Genomic DNA, 21,686 nt, shown 5'->3' with positions numbered 1-21,686 from the left:
CAGGATCAAGTCCAGTGAGCGGTGAGGGAGGCTAGATACCCTTACACACTAGTCACTGGATAGAGGAGGCCTAGGAGACCACATAACCTATGGTGAGGCAGAACTTCTTCCCTCAGCTGAGAGAAGTTTCCAGAAAGTGCTCATGTATCAGCAGCTACCACACACAGCAGCTGGGGAAAGGGGTGAGCACCCAGGCCCTGCAGGGCTCTGTGCTGCCTGTCAGAGCATACACGGCAAAAGACCGTGTTTTTATTTATTTATTTACTTGCTTACTTATTTATTAAGGTATTATTGATATATACTCTTATGAAGGTTTCACATAAAAAAACAATGTGGTTATTACATTTACCCATATTATCATGTCCCCCCATACCCCACTGCAGTCATTACCCATCAGTGTAGTAAGATGCCACAGAGTCACTATTTGCCTTCTCTGTACTACACTGTCTTCTCCCTTGTGCCCCCCAACTCCATGTGTGCCAATCATAATACCCCTCAATCCCCTTCTCCCTCCCTCCCCAACCACCCTCCTACACCCCTCCCCTTTGGTAACCACTAGTCCCTTCTTGGAGTCTGTGAGTCTGTTGCTGTTTTGTTTCTTCAGTTTTGCTTCGTTGTTACACTTCACAAATGAGGGAAATCATTTGGTACTTGTCTTTCTCCATCTGGCTTATTTCACTGAGCATAATATCCTCCAGCTCCATACACATTGTTGCAAATGGTAGGATTTGTTTGTTATAGCTGAATATATTCCATTGTGTATATGTACCACATCTTCTTGATCCATTCATCTAATGGACACTTAGGTTGCTTCCATATCTTGGCAATTGTAAATAGTGCTGCAATGAACATAGGGGTGCATCTGTCTTTCTGAATCTGAGAAATTATATTCTTTGGGTAAATTCCTAGGAGTGGAATTCCTGGGTCAAATGGTATTTGTATTTTTAGCTTTTTGAGGAACCTCCATATTGCTTTCCACAATGGCTAAACTAGTTTACATTCCCACCAGCAGTGCAAGAGGGTTCCCCTTTCTCTGCATCCTCACCAGCATTTGTTGTTCTTAGTCTTTTTGATGCTAGCCTTCCTATATGGTGTGAGGTGATATCTCATTGTGGTTTTTATTTGCATTTCCCTGATTATTAGCCATGTGGAGCATCTTTTCATGTGCCTATTGGCCATATGAATTTCTTCTTTGGAGAAGTATCTGTTCACATCCTCCGCCCATTTTTTACTTGGGTTATTTGCTTTGTGGTTATTGCTTCATATATTTTGGATGTTAACTCCTTGTCAGATATATCATTTACAAATATACTCTCCCATACTGTAAGATGCCTTTTGTTCTGTTGATGGTGTCGTTTGCTGTACAGAAGCCTTTCAGCTTGATATAATCCCACTTGTTCATTTTTGCTTTTGTTTCCCTTGCTTGAAGAGATGCATTCAGGAAAAAGTTGCTGATGTTTATATTCAGGAGATTTTTGTCTATGTTGTCTTCTAAGAGTTTTATGGTTTCCTGACTTACATTCAGGTCTTTGATCCATTTTGAGTTTACTTTTGTGTATGGGGATAGATAATAATTCAGTTTCATTCTCTTGCATGTAGCTGTCCAGTTTCACCAGCACCAGTTGTTGAAGAGGCTGTCATTTCCTCATTGTATGTCTATGGCTCTTTTATAGTATATTAATTGACCATATATGCTTGGATTTATATCTGGGCTCTCTAGTCTGTTCCACTGATCTATGGGTCTGTTCTTGTGCCAGTACCAAATTGTCTTGGTTACTGTGGCTTTGTACTAGAGCTTGAACTTGGGGAGCTTTTTAACACTATTCTAACTTACTCTTTAAAATAACATTTTTCATAAAAATTAATTTGAATAATCCAGGAAGAGAGGTGGATGTTTGGTATTTTTTTAAAGACTTAATTTTTTTAAAGCAGTTTTAGGTTTGCACAGCAATTGAAATGATGGTACAGAGATTTCTCACATGTGTCCTGCCTCCCCACATGCACAGCCTCCCCTTTACCCAAATCCCTCACCAGTGTGATGCATTTTTAACCAAGGATGAACCTACATGGACACATCATACCCACCCAAAGTCCATAGCTTATTCAAGGGTTCACTCTTGGAGGTGTGCATTTTATGAGTTTGAACAAATGTATCGTGATATGTATCCATCATTATAATATCAGACACAGTATTTTCACTACCCTAAGAAAAGATATTATTCTTAACCAGCTATTTTCATCTGGGCTTCTGCATCTCCTAATTCAGAACTACTCTTGGAAGACAAGGGATTGTGTTCTATTTGCCCATGATACATTTTTTTAAATGAATGTATTTTATTCAGTAATGTTTTTAAATCACATCTGTTATTTTTATATTCTTTGTAAAAGGCCTAGAAATATTATATTCAACCAACTTTTTTAGCACTCTGAGTGAAACATTTATTCATTAAAGAAGATTTATTAAAGAATTATGTGCTTGGCATTGTGCTAAAGATACAGCCCCTGAGAAGGCCACGCAATGTAAGTGATCCTGATTATTAGCATCAATAATATAACAAGTGTGGTGTGTGTAATAATGGAGGGATAAAGGGCTTTCAGAACTGCATATGGAGCAAGTGCCAAAAGAGCATCAGGAAAGGCTTCACAGAAGAGAAAACGTGACCTGGGCCTTTGTAGATGTGGAAGAATGGTGGAGAATGTGGGAAAATGTGGATGAATGTGGAGAAGTGGTCCACTTGGTAGACCAAGTAGCTCCTGGGAAGAGAGCCTAGTGAGAGAACACAGGCCAGAGTCTCTGACAGGTTTGAGAACAAGAAATTTCACTGTGTTTGGAGTTGGTGGCTTACGTGCAACTTGGGAAAGGGTCCATTGTGGAGTGATTTTAGTAAATTTTACATAGCTCCTTCCCTCAAACTTCTAATAGTTTTCTCCTGTTTTCTAGGATTTCCAGTAGAGAAGAGAAATTCCATCCACTTGAAAGATTCACTGCATGGTGAGTGCTAGCCAGGTGGCCCCCAGGCTCAGCCCCAGCCTTCTCTGTGTTTCACCCTGTAGGACTTCAGCCCCCACATGCAGTCATTTGACCCTACCACTCAGAAGGGCTGGCAGCATGCCTGTGTGTCTCCTGAACTGCAGGAGTAACTCTCTCTAGATCCCTCATGTCTGCTCAAACTGGATTCTCAGCTAGGGCCTCTGCATGCCTGCGTGGTGTGACTTAGTCGCTGGAGTCCTGTAACCGGGGATCGAAAGGGCTGATGACATTCTCCAGGGTTTCTGGTGCACAAACAGACCAGGGCACCAGCACTTCCCGGGGAAGCTCCGGCCCGGGGCTCTTAGGAGCCCTCTCATTGCTTCCTGCTCCGTACCAGCCAGGATCAGCTCCACACTGCTGGAAGCGCTTACTAAGTAAGTACCTTACAAACATCACCTCGTTTTATCCCGAACACAGAGTGTGAGGTGATAGTCTTACCCTCACTGTAAAGAAGAGAGGCAGAAACTCAGATATTAAGTCTCCTATTCAGTGCCAAAGAGCCAGGGTGTGGCATTGCCTGTGTGGCTGGTTTCTATGAGTGGGGAGCAGAAGGATGCCTCGCTAGATGATCAAACGGCGCGCTGTGAGCCCGCAGTCCCAAAGGAGGGGAAGTTCTGCCCACGTTAGACACTCCGAGAACACAGTCACCAACACTGCCTGTGGCCAACAGAGGGAATCAGGGAGGAGAAGTGGAAACTAATTGCCTGTGGGGAGGCACTCCCTCCCCAAACCCCTAGGAAGTAGCTGTTTATCCCCATTTTGCAGATGAAAACACAGGAGCTCCGAAAGCGTAGGGAACGTGTCCGAGGGCACCCAGCCAGTAAGTGTTACAGCTGGAACTCACACCCAGGTCTGTGGGCCTCCAGCGTCTCATGGGCACAAGCACTGCTGGAAGGTTGGGGAGGGAGCCCGATGCCCCCGCCCCAGCTGGCCAGGCACTGCCCCTGATGACCATGACGTGCACAGAAAGCATTTTGTTTGATCTCCCACCTATCTGCCTGCATGCCCGTCTCCAGGTCCTGAGCACCCAGGGCTCTGCTGTTGCTCTTTGGCCAGAGAAGGAAGCCTGCCCCTAACAGTATATCAAGGAGCCTAGCATATATTTTAAGAGGATCCTCTCCTTCTTTCAATCAAATTGCCAACCCCTGCCCTCACACCGCACACCAACCCGCCAGAAAATTCTCTTGTTTTAAATACTTGCAGGAGCTGACAGCACCTAACCACTCTGCCACTACCAGCATGGTCCAAGCTGCCATCTCACACCTGGATTAATATGGTCATCTCTTAACTGGTCCCCCTATTTCCACTTCTGCCCTCTCTCTGCTATGGATAATGTCTTTGGGCATTCTATCAGCATTTCAAATGCTTTCTAGCCATTTGTGGCTAATGGCTTTTCCTAGGGTCTATTATCAATACAGCAAACAGACTGATCCTTTTAAAATCCAAGTTAGATCACGTCTGTTCAAGCCCTCGCATGGCTTGCCTCAGAGTAAAAGCAAATTTATTCAATGGCTTACAAGTTCCTGTTGATCTGGCCCTGGCTACCTCTCATCATTGCTCTTCTCTTCTGATCATCTCCTCCCTTTCTCTCCTTCACTCAAGTGGCTCCATGTAGCCATGTGATGGTGCCAAGCACAGGCCACCTCAGGACCTTTGCACATGCTGTTGTTGCTGCTGGATTGGTTTTTCTCTAGAGATCATCAGGGCTTGCCTCTCCATCCATTCAACTCTCTGCTCAAAAGTCCCCTTAACAGAGAAGCCCCTCTGACCACTCAGCTTAAGCAACACATATCCCCACTGACCTCTCACACTCTCAGTCCCTCTACCGTGCCTTGCTTTGCACCATAGCACATGAACTGCTGCACGTGTTTGTTAATGTACATACTTAGCTCTATGACTGCAGGAACACTTAGCTTCTGAAGTGTCCCCAGAACAAAGAACAGGTCTTATTCCCAACATCTTGGCATGCACTGGTGCTCAACAAATATTTGCTGAATGAATAATAAAGTAGCACACAAAACTAAGATGTTTGTTCATAACTATGCTGTACCACTGAAATATTTGCATTTTATTTGAGGCTTACAAAAAGGTGCTTTCATCTGAAATAGTAAATGATGACTACTTAGAGAACTTTCCTTCTAAATAGGGAAATTATTTTTGGTGGAGACAGGTGCAGCGTGCCAGAGAAATCCTGCTCCTGCTGCCTGCCAGCTAGGCGTGGGTGTGGGGCAGGGATGGAACCCTAGATCTAACAGCACTGATGGGACTTTCAGTGATGGTGGAAATGTGTTAGACTTGCCCTTTCCAGTGGGGCAGCCGCAAGCCACACGTGGCTGTCGAGCACTTGAAATGCAGAGAGTGTGACTGAGAAACTGAATTTTCCTTTTTATTTAATTTTATCAACCATGGGGCTGAGTCCAGATGACCAGGAGTGAACCCTGAAAAGGCAAGCCAGGGAGCTCTCTGCAGGCATGGTGACATTCCCCCAGCCCCAGCCTGACAGCACAAATCAAACCCCTGAGATTTCACCTTGCCGCTTCCACCAAAGTCTAAGAGGACCTGAGACAATGTGATTCCTTATTGGATCTGTTCTGTAATGCCCTAATCAATTTATTTAAGCTTGGTATATATTCCGCAAGGGTCCCAAGACCCCATGAGATACCATCCTCTTTCTCTTTTCAAGAAAGTGATTCACAGCATGACTGTCATGAGCTGAGCCCTCAAAATGATTCAGAGAAGATGTAAGGCTAGGCTTAACTATATGCCAACCCTCACCCCTGCAGGCTGGTGAGTCTGTGACTCACTAACCTATTAGAACCTGAGGGTGATAAAAATAGCAGTGAAGGTGTGCCGGATCTGTTCCAAGTGGATTGCTTGACGGAGTACATACTGGCATTATCCCATTTCATTAGTTAAGGAACTGAGGTGTAAGGGAGGTCAGGTTTGCTACAGTGACACAAAACTGTTATTTTAAGCTGCTACATTTTGGAGAGGTTTGTAATGCTGCAAAAGCTAACTGGTAGGACTCTTCGGCATCCTGGCTGTGGCAGGATGGTCCATTAGGCAGAGATGACAGCAGATGAATGGCTAAGTGAGGATTCAAACCTGGCGGTCTGATGGCAGAGCCAGGGGGCCTAACCAGTGTTTGCAGATGGTCCCCCGGCCCCCGCTTGTCCCTTTCACCTACCTTGCACTGTTTCAACCACACACATCCTCATTCCCAATCTCATTTTGGGTCATTCACACAGACCCATCCTCTCTCCTCTCTCTGCCATCATCAGTACCTGCTCCTCTTCTTGCCAGTAACTGGCCAAGAAGAAAGAGGAATCAGAGACTATCACAATATGCCTAGGCCACTAGGATACAAGAAAGAGTCCTGATTTTCTCAATGGGGAAATCTCCATTAGACCAGGCTGATGAGGATGCAAGGGAGCTGAAAACAGGGTGTCTGAAGGTACATCAAACGGCCACTCGCGAGGCAGCAGGTCCTGTGAGGTCTGACCCTGACCTTGGAGCCAACGTGTTGGGAGCGAAGCAGGTGCTGGAGTCCTCCCAGAAGGTATCACTACCAGGCAGCTTTGGCTGGTAACAAACCACCCCAAAACTTAGCAACTTTGTTATTTTGCACAATTCTGTGGACTGACTGGGTGGTTCTTGTCTGGGCTGCATGGACTATGATGGTCTCACTCACATGTCCGGGCCCTCAACAAGGACAGCTGGGATGACTGGAGTCTTTTATCTACGTGGTCTCCCATCCTCAGAGAAGCTAGCCTAGACCCCTTTCTGTGGTAGCAGAAGGGGTCTCAGCAGCAAGAAAAGACCTCGAGGCACAAGCACTTTTCAAACCTCTGCTTGGATCATGCTGGCTGATGTCCCATTGGCCAAAGTAAGTCAAGAGGCCAAGTCCAGATTCCAGGGGTGGAAATTCCAGGCTCATTCTCTCGGTGGGAGGGAGGAGCTGCAAAGCCACATTGCAAAGGAGCATTCCTGTCCCCATAGGGAGGAATTCGCAGGCAGCTCACCGTCCGCCACAGCTCCTGAGCTGAAGAGTCCTTTCTAGGACTCTCCAGACCTTGCTGGCAATGTTGTCATGTTCTGATTTCTTTAAAATACAATCATTGTCTTTTAAAGGGAAAAACAGAAATCGAAACTCAAACCTGAAAGATAGCACCTCTGAAGGGTTGGTTTAACTTGATGGGAGAAAGTTTGGGTGGAAATAGAGAGGGAGGTGCTGCACAGAAGCAGTCTTGGGAAAAATCCTAACGAATTCCAAAGTCAGTCAACTCAGTAAGACCAGCCCACGGTGTCCTTAAGAATTGGAAAAGTTCAGTCTTCCAGGTCAAAAGAGAGAATGAAACCCCTGAAAGTGAGGATGTTTGTTGGGTTATGAGGAACATTCCAGTGAACTGGCCTGTGAGGCCAAACTGCATCTGCTTACTTAAACTTCTCCTGACCACATGGCCCCTGTGAGGAGCAGCCCCAGAGAGTGCATGACCCCATCTCTCTGTCCATAGCTGACTGGGTCAGAGGTAGATGCCTGATGCACAGCCTGGTATATATGAAGCTGAGCTGGGCCAGAGGCTGTGACAAAGGATCTGATCCAAGAGATGCAGAAATTTTGGCAAATGACAGGGGCACTTGAACAAGGATGATGGAGAGTTTGACTGGAACTCTGGCCAGGAAAACTGTAGGCAGCTTCAAATGACGTGGGACCAGAAACCATGAACAAGCAGGGTGTGTGGGTATTCAGGGAGGAAAACCTGGTGCATGTGCAGAAAGGAGCCAGTTTGTTTTCTATTATACCCTATCTGCTGATGAGGTATGCCCAGGTAGGGAACTCTGGAGTTAGCTTTACCTTGAATATGGCTTTAATGGCTTTATGGTCAGATTCACAAGATCTTCCCACCCTAGCAGCTTTGAGTTATTGATTTGGTGTCTCAATACTCCTGTTCCAAATTCTCAGAAGACTCTGATAGGTCCAGTTCATCGCTCAAGCCAGGCCATGCAACACATAGTTGTCGGGCAGCCAATCACGCCCCTGTCAGCTGTGGCTGTGGGTGTGGTGTGCTCCCTCCTCAAAGATGCTGGGACTGAACAATGGCAGGCATATCCAGTATCTAACCTGGGTCATAATTTTATACTTATTTATGTATTCACACTTACATTCATTTCTGTAATAAACTTTTATTGAGCACCTCCCCCAGATTCTTCTATAAATTTCCAAGATCTCTACAAACTCACAGTCCATGTTCACTTTTGTATCACTAGGCTTGAGTTCTTTTCAGAGAGGTAGAATGAAATGTCTCTTTCCCACACGCAAAGCTAAAGGGAAGGATTTATCCCAAACTCTTGGCAGCCTCTCTGATATATTTCCCCTCTGCAGGCAGGAAGCATATTTGATAAACTGGCCACAGGTCCAGGAATCATTCTCCAAGTCACGGTACCTTAGCCAGTGTTTCCAGTTCTCATATTAACAGTCAACTAGCATACCTGCCCATGTGGTGGGGTTCCAGGTTTCCCCCACTTTGGCAGGCAGCTCTTGGGGTGGTGTCCACATCTGGCTTCCCTGAAGCCAGTTGCTGGACTGACTGTCCTAATCCTAACTGGCAAGACCTGCCCGGTGTTGCTGCAATCATTTCTTCTGTGTCTGCTTTTCCTTGCTCTTTGGTGTGAGAAATCATTGCCTCTATCAACTTTATCAGTTAAAAGAAGTTGGAGGGGGAATGCATTCAGTCAGGCTGGGATTGGGGGGGCTGTACTTTGCCGTATCCGTTCTCAACATGCCCAGGTAGGGAACTCTGGAGTTAAAGCTTCCTAGAATGCTGTGGTAGATGCAACAAGGGTCTTCCAAAAATGTCCACTGGCCACAGTGAATACCACATGCCCTGCTTGTTCATGGTCCCTGGTCCCATGTCATTTGAAGCTGCCTGCAGTTTTCCTGGCCAGAGTTCCAGCCAAACTCTCCATCATCCTTGTTCAAGTGCCCCTGTCATTTGCCAAAATTTCTTAGTTCCTAGAGCCTTTGAATATTACTTCACATGGCAAAAGGGACTTTGCAACTACAATAAATTAAAGATCTTCAAATAGGGGTGTTATCTGTGTGCATCCAGTGCGATCACAGGGTCTTCACAAGAGGGAGGCAGGAGGGACAGAGTCAGAGAAGAGATAGACGATGGTTATATGTAGACATCTTTTCTTTGGTTCTATCAGCTAGATTCTTGGCAGCAAGCAACAGAAAGCAATGATCACAAATGTACACAGAGAAAGAATTCATCGGTAGAGTATTGGGGAGCTCATGGAACTGAAGTCCCAGGCTTAACACGAGACAGGCACCCACAGGGGCCATAGCCAAGGCCACATGACAGAGACAATTAGGTGAGTACATTGGCCAGGACCTTACTGCTGTTCTGCATAATTTCTGAACTGTCTTTACCCCTTTGTGTGCTGGAATCGCTCCCTCAGGATTCAAGTATTTGGCTGGAGCATCTAGACGGCTGAGTGGAGGTCCCTTGCTTGGACTCTGGTGGACGGGGAGGGAGGCAGAGCTCCTCACCTTGGTTCCCGCAGCAGGAGGCAGGGTGCCGAGTCCTGCCGGTGCCACAGAGGGTTTGCACGATCGGAGGGGAGTTTGCTGCAGGTGGCCAAAACATCAGACGAATTCCTAATACATCAGCCTTCCTGAACTGCTTTTGTATTTTCAATGCACCCAAAAGAGAATTTTGAGGATAGAAACACAACCAGGTTCTAACATCCAAGGGAGAGAGCCCAGGCAGTGGGTAGATCTAGGGGAGACAGTGGGGAGGCAAGTGGGCCCCAATAGTGAACAGGGGAATGAGCACATGGCAAACATGCCCTCCTTGGAGTCTCTCTGTGTTGGCTATTTATCCAGCCCCTGGTGTTCCAGTCGGATCCTGAGCAGACGGACTGGGCATGCACAGTATGTCTCATGTCTTTGCATGGTAGTCTAAACCAGTTATTTCAACACAACTTTCATGTTTTTTGTTGAAAAGATGACACTGCATCCTCCCCATCTCCACCTCATCCCCCAACCCCCATTCACTTCGAGATCATGACCAGCTTCAAAGACCGGCCTCTAAGACGGTCACATGGCTGTGCATACCAGTCATTTCAACAGGTTCCTGGTAGAGCTCCCAGCCAATGGTCACACATCAGTCCCCTTCCTTGAGAAAACACCCTCAGTATTGAGAGAGTAGATCAAGGGAAGGATAAGGCAGCTCTTCTCACCACGTCCCTCTCTGTTGGCCCAGGTCTCCAATTACCTGTTCAGATTTGGGGCCAACTGGGGATAATAAAGGTGTTGTTTTCACATCCCACAATTTCTGTAATCCCTTCTCTCAAGGAAGAGGGTCAGATGTTTATCTGTTTGTTTGCTTTTCTTTTAGTTTATTAAAAGGAGACTTAGAATCTGGATTACGGGCCTTAACTCCATCTGTCCCATTCTCAGTACTCTTTGGAGAGTCAAAGAGAAATAGACCTGTTCACCTGTGTCAGCAGTAAGGCAGCAGTCACCTCTTCCTCTTGTCTCATCTCCAACCAAGCATTCTTCTTCCAGACGTTTTAAGGCAGTTTTTAGGCTCTTTCAAACCCAATCTAATCAAGTAGACTGATATTCCCCAAACCAGCAGTGGCTTTTGAGGGTCCACACTGAAATTTGCACATGTCTCCAAAAAAGGTTATTCCTACTGACTCAAAACTGGCCCAGGTTTAAGGGCAGATGTCAGCTGGGGGTGTGGGATGAAGGAGCTGACCCTCCCATCACAGCCGCAATGCAGGCCATCTCCAGAGAGATCCCAGTCTTATCTACAGTGCATTGGCATCATCTCAGGGGCCAGAGTTTGGTACAAACACTTTTTTATGCTTCATCCTGGAATGGTCCCCAGAAGTCCCTCCCATCTTCCCATCCTCCTTCTTTTTCTTCCCCTTCCTCCCTAGGGCCCAGCTTCCTCCTCCCACCTTGAGATGTGCTCTAGTGACAAGGTCTGTTTTGCATCATCACCTTTTAAACCTGTGCTGACACATTCCTTCTGCAGTGGATCTTCACATTCTTTAAGGAAAAGTGCTTGCAAGACAAATAAATCCTGCTCTTGCCAGGATCCGTCTCCTGTGTGACTTCTGCAGGTAGCATACCGACAGAACTCTTCCCCAACAGGCCCGGGATGGAGAACAAAGGGGAGAAGGGAAGAGGGTATCCTGTATTCCCAGACTCTTGCCCCCACTTAGGCGCTCTGAGCCCTCATGAAGAGAAGTGAGTAGAGGCGAGGTTGGGGGTCACCCTGCTCTGCCTGCCAGGCAACATCGCCAGCCACGGGGAGCCCTGTCACTCAGAAGGGTCAGTGCCCTGCATTCCTTCTGTGGTGCTGTTCCTGAGCCCCCCACATCAGGTGTCACACTCTCCCCTATCTGAGGGGCACACTCCCTTCTTCCTCTCTGCTGGGTCCTGCTTGCTTGAAATTTGTAGCTTCCTGAAGACAGACTGGGAGAGTGAGGCTAGTCCCTCTAGGAGCTGCTGGGATTCGTGTTGTAATCCCACCCAAGGTTGGGATCTCCATCTCTCCGCTGACTCATTACCCGTCTCTCACCCACGCTTCCCTCCCAGGCCTTCACCACTCTTGTTCAGGGGATGACCAGCCCCACTCCTCGTGCCCAGTTCAGTGTCCAGTCTGGAGGTGCCCCTTCCCCCTCTGCAACGGATTAAAATAAGATGATGCACTGCATTATCTTCACCATCCCATTTGTAGATTATGGCTGCACTTTTACAAATGGAAAGTATTATAATAATTAACATGTGCCTGTGCCCTAGAGGTCAAAGGACATCTGGTTCCTCCCCTAAATATCAGAGAGTGGAGAGTGACACTGTGGTGTCATTCCTGGTGGAGCAGAGCCCAAGCCTGAGCACATGACCCGGGGCTGGACTGCACTTCCCAGCAGACTTAATAAAGTTTCATCAAATCTCTTCAGTTAAAGGCCCTCTGATATTAAGAATTTGTTCTAGCAAATCAGGAAACACTTCCTGTACAGCCAATCATGCACACAGCCGCTGTCCCCACATTTCTATGTAATCCTAGGAGCAGCAATCTGGAGAAAAGACGAAGCTACGGAATCTGTCTTAAAGTGCCTTGCAGAAATAAGAGAATGTTTTTATCTGGACTTTGTGTTTTTTTGGTGAGGCTTCCGGAAATGTGGGTGGAGATTCTGGAGATACTGACCCACCTGTGCCAGTATGCATCCCGGAGGAGAGCCCGACGCTGGCGAGGGTGTCCACAGCACGCAGGCTGTGGTGGGGGTGTTCTCGCCCGGTAGGGGGTGGGGGGATCTAACAGTTGAAATGATGTGTGACACCCAATATTTCCTTATGATCTGCTTCTCTGGTTCCAGCAACCAAAAAATCAGTTCATTCTGAGTCTGATGGTCTGAATGCATTAAACTATGTCTTTTTATTCTGTTTTGATGCTTTGATATCTTGGGGACTTGCTGAGCCTGGAAGGAAGGCCCCTCCCAGGTTTAGCTAATTCCTAGAGAGAGCAAACAGCTTCCCCAGAAGTGCACCTTTCAAAGGCAAACCCATGGATCCAGAGCCCACACCCTAATCAACAACTTTCTTGGTCTCACACTCCAGCCGCTATCCACCTGCCTAATCACCCAGGGCCAGGTGCCACCCACCAGGGACAAGCCCCTGTGGCTCAGAGTCCTGAGGTTACTCCAGCTAGCCAACCCTAAACCTCCTTAGCCTGCCCCATGGGCTCCTTCCTTCTGAAACCAAGGCAAAGGCTGTGGCCCACATTCCACCCCCCAACTCCCTCTGTAGCCTGCCGAGCACCTGTGCTTCCCTGCCATGGCACTTCCCTTCTCTTGAGAACCTTGAGTAACAAACCATCTTTTCAATGGCCATTGTCTCCTGATCTGTTGGCCTCACCATACTTGAGAGATAATAAAATCCACTTAAAACATTGAATCCCACTCAGCAGGCACCGGGTGAGTGAAGTTGTGCTGCTGACTGAATGGGACACGGGTGTTGCTTTGACCTGCAGATCTACAGATTTTGGGCCATCAGAGGACAAGAAGTCTGCCTAATTAGCTCTGACATGGCTTACCCGAAGGGCCCCAGTTACTGTGGGATTTTCTTCTGAGGCAGGACTGACTGATTCCACAGCCCGTTCAAGGAGAGCCACAGGCTCCACGGCTGTGCTTCTGACAGTCACCTCACCAACCAGCAGCACAGGCATCACCTGGGCCTTTGTTAGAAATGGAAGTCCCGGGCTCTGCCTCAGACGTGCTGAATCAGAATGTGCATGTTAGCCTGACCCCCAGGTGATCCTTACCCTCAGTGTCCAGGGCAGGATTCTTGTGCATCTGACCACCCTCCACACCAAAAAGGTTTGTCCTTTCCCCTGTATGACTCTCTGAGCCCCAAATCCCTCTCCTTGAACTCTATGTCACTCCCCACTTCCATTTGCACAACAATTACAAGGTCTAGGGTTTAGCCAGATGGTCCCAGTACGCGGTCTAAGATGTCCCTTCCAGGGCAGCCTATTCCCATGTGGCTTTCTTTTTCTTTTACTTTTCACTGTGGTAAAATATACATAACGCAAAATTTATCATTTTAACCATTTTTAAGTGCATGTTCAGCAGCATTAAGTACATTCACACTGTTGTACAACCATCACCACCATCCACCTCCAGATCCTACGTGACTTTTCTTTTTCAGCTGCAGAAACAATATCTTCATAGATGATAATGTCACACAGGGGCTCCTGCTTTTTCTGTGACCTCTGCAATCCCTACAGCAATTTCTAATGGAAATAGAAATCACAGCCTAGGACCATGCCGAGAAGATACTTCCCGAAGGATTGAGCAGGAGGGTCCTTCTCCAATGATCCAGATTTAGCAGGAGAGGCTGCACTCAGAATCTAATTTGTTGAAAGTAATCTGTCTCAAGAAAACCCAAGAGGAGTTTATGAGACTCCCTCATATGAGGCCAGGGGCAGATATGAGACCAGAACACCACTGACATAGACAGTAAGAACTGTGAGCGCCTCCCGGCCTGAGCTCGCTGTCTGAACGCACGCCAGGTGGGGAGCGAAATGTAATCGGTAGGTGGTTTGGCGAGCGTGCCCCCCAGAACAAGAGGCATTCCTGGACCTGAATATCTGCACCCGAGTCCGCCCGTTAGTCTCCTCACACTTGACTCCAGGCCTTGGTCAGAGCGCTAGTTTCCCAGGACGGTTCTCAGAGGAACACTGTCATGCCCTCCCCAAGACTCACCACCCTCTCCTCCCGCCTTGGCATGTTCCTATCAACAGGGACAGCCGAGTCCTGTCTCCTGCCATCTGTTCTGAGTTGATTTCACAGTCTAACTCTCTCAGGGAAAGATCTGATTCCAAATTCTTGGGAGAAGACTTATAGACACTTAACATCAGCCTGATGGTTCAATGACGTTTCTCCTTTCTGTGGTTTTTCCCTTGCAGGTCCTGGTCCATGAGATCCTCTCCCGAGGCATCTGTTATTAATGCCCATTTGCAGTGAACTGGGTTTGCTGAGGAGGCACATTTTCAGCATTGCTCAACCTTGTGCTTTCGCCCTGAGGCTGTGTTTTAGGCTCTGTGACTGTCTCTCCTCCCACCTGAGTGCTGAGAGCCATCTTTGCTGTCTCCACTCACTCCTCTGTGTGCTGTGCTTGTTAGTCCACATTTTTTGATTTTCAGGTGGGGTAACATTTTTTCAAGTTCGGGTTCTATTTCACGTTTTCTTTGACCCCATTCTGCTGCCTCCTCCCTTGCAGATTCAGTTCACGCCCCTTCCTGGATCCTGGGACTCCTTTCTCCTAATTCCCTACTTCTCAGCTCTGGCTGCACATTAGAACCACCAGGGCAGCTGTGAGAGCTCCAAATGCTCAGACTGCACCCAGACCAAGCTGGTCAGACTTTCGGGGGTGAGGTCCCAGCATCAGTACTTTTCAAAGTTCTCCGGACAATTCCAGTGTGCAGCCAGGGCCGAGAAATATGGTGACCCAGGGGACTTTCTCTGCAGCTGCCTCCATCTCACTCTCAAGCAAAGGTCTTTTTTTTTTAATTAACACACACTTGACATAACATTATGTGAATTTAAGATGTACAGCTTCCTAATTTGATACATTCATGTATTGCAATACGATTACCATGTAGCGTGGGCTATGGTATCCCAGGATTATCATTTCTTTTCTTGCAGTAGAAATAAAGGGTCTTTAGCCTGGGCTTCCAGGGACAGACTTTGAGGAGTCCACAAACCCTTAAATTTGTATGTTTTTTAAGAGAGGGCTCACAGCTTACACCCAATTCTTAAAGGGGTCTGTGTCTCATAAAAGGAGAACTTGCCTTTCGTACCCTTTAATCCTAGATGAGACCTTACTGGGGTGGTCAGCTTCCCTACCACAGAAGCCCCTTTCTTCTTTCCTTTAAGCATTATGGATCGCAAGTGACAGGACCAGGAATAGCAGGTACTTTTCCCCCATGTTCCCTTATTGCTCTTAATTCTTCAGAATTTGCTGATGTCATTGTGTTTGCAGCATCACCAAAGCCGGTACTGCAAGTGTGTTGTCTATCTGCTGGCCTGACCTTCCCCTTCAGGGTCACAATGCTTTCTTTAAAATTCAGCCTGTATGGGTAGCATTTTTTCATGGTAGATTATTTATTAGTTATAAATCGATCTTTCTGGGTTCTCCCTTTTCATGGATCCTGATGTTCATACTTCATGGGGTGGATTCATGTAAGAGGCAGTATCTTGAATTTTCTTACAGAAGAGAAAATCCCTGTGTGCATTTCTCTCTGTTGTCTGCCCAGATGTGGCAAAAGGAGACTCAGTGAGATTTCTTGAGTGCTTAGATGTTCCAGGAGCTGGGCTTTCAATTAGTTTTCAAGTTTAATACCTGCAACAACCCTCTGAGGTAGCTGGGATTATTTGCCAATGTGGGAGCTCTGCCTTTTTTAAAAAAATGTATTTATGTTGATAAATCATTTTGGGGAGAGGGTAAGCCCCATCTTCTCCCCTCCCCCAACACACACAATCACTACACCTTCTCACCTGCTCACTTACTGGGGAGTGAAGCCGTCTGAACTAAGGCTCTTGTTCTATGATATGTTGTTGAACTTTACCCTTTTTCTTATTCACCCTTATCTCTGTAGGACATAGTCCAGGGCCTGTGATGGTGGATTCCAAGTCAGTTTTGTCAATGAATGCTAACCTCTAAGTATTGCATCTACAAGAACAGACAAGGTTCATTCATTGGACAAGGGCTCTGGGCTCTCAAAACCAGTACTTCACTAATGCTGCTGGTACAGACTCATCTTCATGCCTGTTTCATTCTCAACCCGGTTTCACATGCCTCTAAGACTCTGGGTCTCTCTGTTACCTGTCTCAGACTAGAGATGTCTTTGCTAATCTCTAGTGCTTGATCTTAGAAAAACCCCAGGGTCCTCATTCTCTCCACTGGGGCCTGGCATGGGTGCCCCGCTCTGTTCCTGCTATGTGCCAGCCTCCTAAGCCGATTTCTAGTTTGTGGTTTTACATTGCTTCTGCCATTCTGAAGAGACTCTGCCAATATGTGAAGCTTTTTCTATTTGATATGTGAAGATTATGAGTTTTACTCCTTGCTGAGGCAGGCGAGTTCATAAAGAGCATTCTTCCAGTCACTGGCCAGAGGTAGAGCAGAGTCAGTGAGTGACAGAACATTGTCCTGAGATGGACAGCAGCCATCACAGGGCTTCCCCCTGAGAGGTAGTGCAGTATTGGAAGAGCTTTATGAATGATAGCTATCCATCAGTGAAAACTGTGTGGATATGTACAACAGGATATAAGGACACCCTTAACCTGGGAGAAATCAGCACCGAACTTCTCCTGGGAGGCAGAAAATTTTGATGTTAATGGTGATGATGATGATGGTGATGGTGAGGATGTTGGTGATGATGAGATGGCTGATGGTGATGATGCTGATGCTGATGGGGATGGGGATGATGATGAAGGTGATTATGGTGATGGCGATGCTGATCGTGATGGTGATGGTGATGCTGCTGCTGCTGATAATGACGATAATGGTGATGGTGATGATGGTGATGACGGTGATGGTGCTGCCGATGGTGATGATTATGGTGAGATGTGATGGTGGTGGTGATGGTGAGATGGTGATAGTGATGATGGTGATGTTGGTGATGGTGATGATGGTGATGCTAATGCTGATGGTGATGGGGATGATGGTGATGATGGTGATGGCGATGGTGATGGTGATGCTGATGGTGATGACAGTGATGGTGATGTTGGTGATGGTGATGATGGTCATGGTTTTGCTGATGGTGACGATGATGGTGATGGTGATATTGTGATGGTGATGCTGATGGGGATGATGGTGATGGTGATGGTGATTTTGGTGATGGTGATGTTGTGATGGTGATGCTGATGTTGGTGATGGTGATGATGGTAATGATAGTGATGCTGGTGATGATAATGGACGTCCCCAACCACCAGGGTTCCCACTACTCTGAGTTCTCTTAAAGGCACTTTTGTTCATTGGGCAATGCTCATCACCCAGTGCTTTTTACTTTGGTTGTTCACCTGGTTTATAGTGAAGACCTTTCTTAAGGAGGAGCTCTGGACTTGCAATGTGTTCTTGTGAAATGAACAAATGAATAAATGAGTGAATGAAAGATTTTTTAAAAATCAAACATATTTCCCCAAAGCTTTTGAAGAACTCCATAAAATTATTCAGAGATCAAGTGGTATGAATTCTGATTTCCTAAGCTAAGGCCCCAGTGTGAACTCAGTATAGAACAGTGGTAAGGAGAGTGGACTCTGCAGCCAGTCTGCCTGGGTTTGAAACCCAACCACTCCCCTATTACCACTGTGTAACCTCGGCAAGTGACTTAATATCCCTGTGAGTCAGTTTCCTCTTCAGCAAAGCAAGCAACAGGAATGCATCTAATTCACAGTGTTGTGAAGAGTGAGTTCATACGTCTAAAGCACTTGCATAGGGCCTGGCTGACAGGAAGGTCTATGTGTTAGTTACTACTCTTACTGGTTTTACGTCTGCTGAGTCCTTCAGATACAGCTGCTTGTGCACCGCACTCACCCTGTGGCTTTCCTGAAATGCTTCTGATACGGGCTTTGCCCCAGGAGCAGTAGGTGCTCAATAATATGCTGATAATAATGTTAATAATCATAGCTGCAGTGACAGCTGGGTGGCGTTGTGTCCCATACACTTCACACGCATTCTTGCTAACTAACCTTCAGTAGGCTTTCAAGATGGGCAGTTAATCCCTGTTTTCCAGAAGGGACTGAATTTCAGAGGAGAAAGAAGTCTTGCCCAAGGCCACATCATTAGAAGGCTAAGTCAGAATTCTCACCAGAATTGTCTGAAGGATCATACAATTAAACTGCCTTAGGCTAACTTCTTATTTAAAGTCATTTAAATTAGAGATGATGACAATAATTGTATTAATCTCTTTTCCAACTAGTATGTGCAGAACACTGTGGGGGCTTATGTGCAATTACTCAATTCTTATAAGGACCCTCTGAAGGAGTGAAGATTATTATTCATACTTTATAGAGTGTGATGGTTAGTTTTATGTGCCATCATGGCTAGGCTGTGGTGCCCAGTTGTTTAGTCAAACCAAGTCTAGATGTTACTGTGAAGGTGTTTATGGATGTGATAAAGTACTAATGTAATTAAACCAGTAGACTTCAGGTAATAGATATTACCCTTCATATTGTGGGTGAGCTGCATCTAATCAGTAGAACACCTTAACAGGAAAGTCTGAGGTTTCTGGAAGGTAGGGATTCTGCCTCAAAACTGTGTCACAGAAATCTTGCTGAGTTTCCCACCTGCTGCCTTGAGAATTTCAGACTGAAGATTGCAACATCAACTCTCACCTGAATCTTCAAATGCCAGGCTACCCTACAGATTTCAGACTCATTAACCCCCACAACCATATAAGCCAGCTCCTTAAAATAAAACACTCTCTCTCCATGTCTATTATCTATCTATCTATCATCTATCTATTGGTCCTATTAGTTTTGTTTCTCTGGACAGCCCTGACTGATACACAGAGTAAACGAAAACTCACAGACGTTAACAATTTGTTTCAAAGAACACAGCTTATGCAGACCACAGATGGGCTTTAAGCTCAGGTCTGTGTTCCATGGTGCCCAGGGCTGAGCAAGTCCTGCGGCGGATTATGAGAAACCAAGGCAATGATGTCCGGCTCCGTGCAGTCGGGAACTGCAGCCATGCAGGCAGCAGTGAACTTCCAGACAGTAACTCAAATTAGTAATATAAATAAAAACTGACCTGTAACATCCATACTCTATCAACGTACAATCTCCCCACTGTCCCCAAAGCAAAGTAGAGGGCTGTTCTAACTCCCCCTACAGATTCACCCTTCAGGCTGTGATTTGTCCATTATTTTCCTTTCAAGATTGCTCTCAGTGTTCATATAGCCTATGTGCTTGGACACCTGCTCTGTCCAATGTAGTAGCTACCGGCCACAGGGGACTCTTGAGTACTTGAAATGCAGCTGTCGAATTGAGATGTGCCGTGAAGTGTAAAATATACACCGCATTTGGAAGACTTGGTACAAGCGAAAGAGTGTAAAATGTCTCACTGAGAATTGCTTATATTGATTACAGATTGAAATAATATTTTTGATATATTAGGTCAAATCCATTTAAGTATGTTTATTATATCATAAACATTTATTCTACTATTAAATTAATTATATTATTATAAATTTATGTAACCAAATATACATTCGTTATATTATTATCTATCAGTTATATAATTATGTGAAGCCATTGTATTATATATTAAAATTTTAGATTATTAAATATAATATTTTATTAATTGTTTTAGGTGATTAAGATATTATAATTATGTATAAGTATACATTATATTGTATATTGTATAAATATGATACATTAATATATTGTATGAATTATAATATATTGCTATGTTAGTGAATAACTGCAGTAATAATATATTGCCAAATATATTTTTAAAATTTATTCCACCTGTTTTGTTTTTTTTACTTTTTTAATGTGTCTATGAGAAAATGTAACACCATGCATGTCACTGGATGTGTGTTCATGGTATATTCCTAGTAGGCAGTGTGGTTGTAGACAAAGAATGGAGAAGAGGGAACGAGATATTTGCCCATTGAAATATTCCTTTTGCAAAGGCACACGTGTTCTTATTCTTGTAGCTAACATTTCTGAGTCCACTGTTAAGCCCTGTGTGTGCCTTATTGACCCAGTCTTCAGCATTATTCTATAAGCAAAGTTCACTATTGAGACAGGGACCGTTGGTGTAGTCCGAGTAGGGTGAGGGCCTCTGGAAAAAGCAAAGCAAGATAATTACAGACAGAACAATGTAAGAATGTGCAAAGAAGTCCCTACTGAAACTCTGTGTTTTAAGCATTATGCAAAGTCAAGGTAACACTAATTCTCTAGGGTAAAGATACAAGACTAGGAATATAGACATCTTCAGTGAGCTCAGTTAAAGCTCAAAAGGCCAGGAACAATTTGGCCTGGAATGTTTGAGTGTTACGCAAATAAAGAAGGGCATCTCAGCATAACCCGTGACTTCACTGCAAACAGCTCTAGCAAACAGGCAATAACCCAGCCCACCTTGGGGGCAGGGCAGGTGGTACAAGTCCACAACCTCTAAGCTTTTTTTTACATTCCCCCAAATCCTTAACTGCTTATAAATCCCCTAGACAACGCATCACCCGGGCTCTCTTGTCCCCACTTGGCATGAGCCAGGAGCTTTGTCCTCTCACTGTATCTCTCAATAAAAGCCTCTCCCTGGCTCTCCTACCTTGGGTGTTTGTGAAATTCATTCTTCAACTTTGTGAACAAGAACCCAGGCATCAGTATCACCCCCTCAAATGCATGAGGAAATTGTGACTTCTCGAAATTGAGTTTTCCAAAAGCTTTACAACTGGGAACAAGCCCCAGGGGTTTGTTCTCCCACACCAACACGGAATTAAGAGACTCTCATGGGTGGGATTTCTTCTAGGTGCTGTCATCCCTGGCTGAGGTTCTTGGGGAAGGTTAAGGTGACTGGGTAGAACTCCTGCAGTACAGTCAGGGAGCAGCACATGAGCTCTGAAGTCAGGACAGACAGTTCAGAGCAGGTGTGTCACTATGTGGCTTCCTCATTTGTCAAAAGGGATAATACTACCTTCAAGTGGGAGAACTATATGAAGTGGTTTATTTACCAGAACTACACCCATGTCCTCTGGGCTGGTGTCCCCACACCTCTGTTTTACTGTTTCACATACTTTTGGAATGAATAATAAAAATTAGGAAATATGAAGATTAAAAGTGAGGAAAAGGCAAAAAAAAAAAACTTCTGAAGTTAAGCAGACAATTTCTGTAGCAGTGTTTATAACACTGGGACTGGCTACTGGGGTAAAAGAGCATTATCCATCAAAGCAGAGACAGGCTGGTCTGGGTTGGCCCTGCAGCCGCCATCATGATGTGTCTTGGTCTAAAATGCAATAGCAAACGCCATGAGCAGTTCTAAGTAGCAAACTAAAGGGATTTCCAGGCAGTGTTCTTCAATTATTAAAATACTCACATTGCTGCAGAAGCATGAGGACCTTGGTCCCCT

The 21,686-nt window shown here is 45.6% G+C and overlaps 1 long non-coding RNA gene across 1 annotated transcript; it reads left to right on the top strand.

The window, feature by feature from the left end:
- The first annotated feature begins 2,939 nt into the window (after positions 1-2,939).
- On the top strand, positions 2,940-12,479 carry LOC118971055 (uncharacterized). Its single transcript, XR_005059313.2, has 3 exons — positions 2,940-2,992; positions 9,242-9,406; positions 10,985-12,479. It is a non-coding gene; the product is annotated as an uncharacterized lncRNA (long non-coding RNA).
- Positions 12,480-21,686: the final 9,207 nt, after the last annotated feature.

The sequence above is a fragment of the Manis javanica genome, chromosome 16, assembly GCF_040802235.1.
Source record: "Manis javanica isolate MJ-LG chromosome 16, MJ_LKY, whole genome shotgun sequence".
NCBI classification, from domain to species: domain Eukaryota; kingdom Metazoa; phylum Chordata; class Mammalia; order Pholidota; family Manidae; genus Manis; species Manis javanica.
This window is presented reverse-complemented; position numbering and strand designations above follow the sequence as displayed.